Source organism: Triticum dicoccoides, chromosome 5B (genome assembly GCF_002162155.2).
Source record: "Triticum dicoccoides isolate Atlit2015 ecotype Zavitan chromosome 5B, WEW_v2.0, whole genome shotgun sequence".
NCBI lineage: Eukaryota > Viridiplantae > Streptophyta > Magnoliopsida > Poales > Poaceae > Triticum > Triticum dicoccoides.
Window position 1 is genome coordinate 82,686,468 of NC_041389.1, and position 3,752 is coordinate 82,690,219.

Sequence of the window (3,752 nt, forward strand, 5' to 3'; positions counted from 1 at the left end):
CTGGGCCGGCCTGGGGGCCCGATGGCCTGCTGGGCCGAGGCCCAGTGGGGGGGGGGTTTGCTCCTCTTTTTTTTTTGGCTGTTTAGCTTTTCTCTTTTGTATTTTCTTATTTATTTTACCTTTTCTGTTTTAAATTTTAGACCCACATTATTTTACTTAGTAAAATATGACAACAACTCCTAAAATAACGTTTCAAAATAACCCTCAGCCACAAAAGGTTTTAACCCAAAATAAATTAGTTTTATGTTTTATAAAATACCAAAGGCATTTAAAAATTGTTTTTGCTACCGTTTTATTTTCCTTTGAGCATTTAAACATTTTATAAAAATGTGGTTTCACCTCCATAATTACTTACGATTTATTTGACACAACCCGAACATTTTAGTTTTAATTTTTGAAAACTTTTGTTGTTTGCCTGATTTTAAATTTGAATTTGAATCGGTTTCGAACTAACTTGAGATTAGAAACTACAAACGAGGTGACGTGGCATCATTAGCAAAGGATCACTGTAGCTTAATTACCCGGGCGTCACACTCCACCTCCTCAATGAGCTCTGGTGCGCGATGGAGCAACTTGCCACCGGCACGGAGCGCCAGACATGGACCAGGCGGAGGAGAAGGCGCTGGTCGACTCCTATCGCACGGCCTACAAATTCCGCCGCGGCCGTTGGCGGTACCGCCAGCATCAGTCGGAGATAGAAGCGGTCTTCAAGGAGATCGGTGAGGCGGACGACGAAGTCTATGGAAAGAGCGAGGACGAGGAAGACGTTGCTAGCCCCGCCACGCTCGCGCCTCGCCGCCACGACCACGAAGCCGGCACGTCCAAGGGCGCTGGCGACGGTGAGGAAAAGTATATCATGGGAGTTCACCGGTGCTCGGACACCAGGAAGGCCACTGCCCTTTAGCTCCAGCTGAAGCCAAGCTTGACGGGCTCAAAATTGTCGGCCAATTAGCCGCTTGTAGGCTGTGGAGGCGGAGGTGGAGTTTTCAGTTCCCAGGGCTCATGGTCGGCCGGAAATGGGCGAACGGGTGTTGGCGGACATTTAGACTAGGTTTAGAGTACGATTTAGTTCAAATATGTCGAAATGTAATTAGTTTGCTCCGGTCTATATGAAAAGCATCTGGTTTTGTCTAAAAATTATTCAAGTACGAATGAATATCATCCGGTTTGTTTTAATATCCATCAAATTAGTTGACTTTCGTTAAATTTCTTCCGAAATGCAACCGGACATATGCAGATAGCTTTGGATGGTTGTCTTCCGCACCAGTGTCCGTGTGCTGCCCCCCGCCCCCCTTCCCGGCCACATGCGGACGGATGTGGTGTCCTTTTTGTAGGCCAACGTTGGAGATGCCCTAAAAATCACATGTATGTTTCTCCCGCTAAAAGACTATCCCATGCATCTGTAAGACTCAGATTGTATGTTTCTTCTAAAAAAACTATTCCATGCATCACTACTCTTTCCTTTGTTAGAAGTGCAGAGCTTAAGCATGCGTCAATGAAAGACGTTAGGGTGACTTCTCACATGAACACTTTATAATCCAAATAAGTGAAGCGTAGTGACATGTGAAGTAGGGTTTTTCCAATTTTTCCACCCGTTGCAACGCACGGGCATTTGTACTAGTAGTAATCTTTACCTACTAATAAAGCAGCGATCGTTTCTGGTCGTCCGTCGTCAAGGAACTTTTGCAAAAAGGACCTCTGTTTTTCTGGAAATCAACCCGCAGTCCTATTTAATGTGTGGTCCTGAAAAAACGGTTGGATTTTGCAAAAAGCCCCCTGCGTCCATTGCCGTTCTCCGCCGCGGCTTATACATTGCCGTACTCCACCGCCGGGCACGCCGCTCGCCGCCGGCGCCTGCGCGCCGTCCTCCACCACCGCATCTTGCCGGCGGCGTCCGCGCCGCCCGAGCCCAGGAATGGGCGAGGCGTCGCCGCGGTAGCCAAGGAAGGGGAGAGGTGTCGTGGCGGGCGTCCGCGCCGCCCGAGCCTAGGAAGGGGGCGAGGCGTCCCGGCGGCTGGCCTTCTCGCTTGGGGCGAGGCGTCGCGGCGGAAGACGATAAGATGGAAGGCGTGCTCTCTTGGGAGAATGGAGGCCGCCTCGCCGGGTTCGGGCGCGGCAGCACGGCGTCGGGCTGTTGCGGGTGGCGCCGGGGCCGGGGCGGTGGTTTGACGGGCGACACGGAGGAGGTGCTGCCCTGGACCCAGCGACGGCGGCTGCAGCGGAACGATGCGGGCGTCCACATCTTGCTTCAGTGCCTGCGGGCTGCGGGCCCTGGGCGGTGCGATGCTCGCGCGCGCGCGACACCTGTGTCTGATTTGGTGAGGTGCAGCAGCAGCGCGATGGCGCCGCCGAGGGACTCCCCGTAGAGGAAGCAGAGCAGCGGGGGAGGGTAGTCAGCGCGGAAGGGGGCGAAGCCGGCCTCGCAGTCGTCGAGCACGGGGCCGATGTCCGGGATGTGGGCCTGGAAGCCCTCGGAGAAGCCGTGCCCCTGGTGGTCGACGGCGGCGACGGCGAAGCCCTGCTTGGCGAAGTGGACGGCGGTGAGCAGGACCATCCAGCTGGACTCGCCGGTGAAGCCGTGGACGACGGCGATGGCGCCGAGGACGGGGGCGCCCAGCGCTGCGTGAAGATGCGGAGCCCCCGCGGGTTGACCAAGGTGGAGGAGGAGTGCATGACGCCGTGGCGCGCACAGTACGCCTCCGTGGTGAGCCGGCCGAAGGGGCTCCGCTCGTCGGCCTCCGCCACCGGATGCACCATGGCTTCTCTGGGCGCTCCCCTTGATTTAGTGTGTTCTTGGAGTAGTAGATGCAAACGAGGGCGAGAGGAGGGTATATTTTCTTTAGTACTCCTACAGTGGCGGCCGTTGAGAGGGGGAGTGCTGCGCATGGTCCTCGCCGGACAGAGGAGGGAGTGCGTTGGGGAGAGATAAGATAGGGGATGATTGGGAGGGTGAGAAGATAAGCTTGGAGGAATGGACAGCGGTGCGTGCGGCCAAACGATACGCGTCGCCGGCGTGTGATGCATGCACGCGTCCATCCTGATCATTTGTTTCTCGCCGTGCATTGCCGGGTTTGGTTCTATTTTTTTCTTCTAGACGTTGGATTTGCATCTGTTTGTGTTATCATTTTTCTGCTTTCTAAATTGCTTCAACTAAAAACTGAAAAAACGCAAGCCTATCAACTTAACAAATAATAAAAGATTCGACTCAGTTAAAAAAGACACAAAAGTAAAGAAGAAATATGCAAACATAGCGTCAACACAGAAGATAAAAAAGTGTGCATGAAAAATACACCCCCACGTTGATTCCTCAAATTTTTTTTTTGCAGAAATACACTAATATGCAACCAGAGAAAAAAGCTAGAAGATAGCCGTGAATTGAGGCGCAACACACTAAGCAAAGATTCAATTCCGATGAAGAATCCTTCATATATTGCGACAGGTAACGAAGTTAGTACATCTATAGAGAAGGACTTTGTGGATAGCACACACACAATATGGTTGGGCGCTAGGCAAAGTATGCAACATTTTATTTGTGCGATATCAGTGCACTCAACATAAGTGTTGCGTGTATGATATTTTTAGTATGCGTTGTCACTATATATTGACAGTCTAATCTACGATGTCATGTTGAAGACAGACGAAAAACATCATATGTGCTCTTACTTCAAAATATTTAAATTAGTAACTAAACTCTTGAAAAATGTGCTTCAAAGTCGAGAAAAATGCACTACGTGGAAGTCCTCCGGGCACCC

General features: G+C 51.5%; 1 long non-coding RNA gene across 1 annotated transcript in view; it reads left to right on the forward strand.

Moving 5' to 3' along the window:
* The window catches only part of LOC119307498, a 21,628-nt gene that overhangs the window by 13,644 nt on the left and 4,232 nt on the right, over window positions 1-3,752 (forward strand). The window lies entirely within an intron of this gene.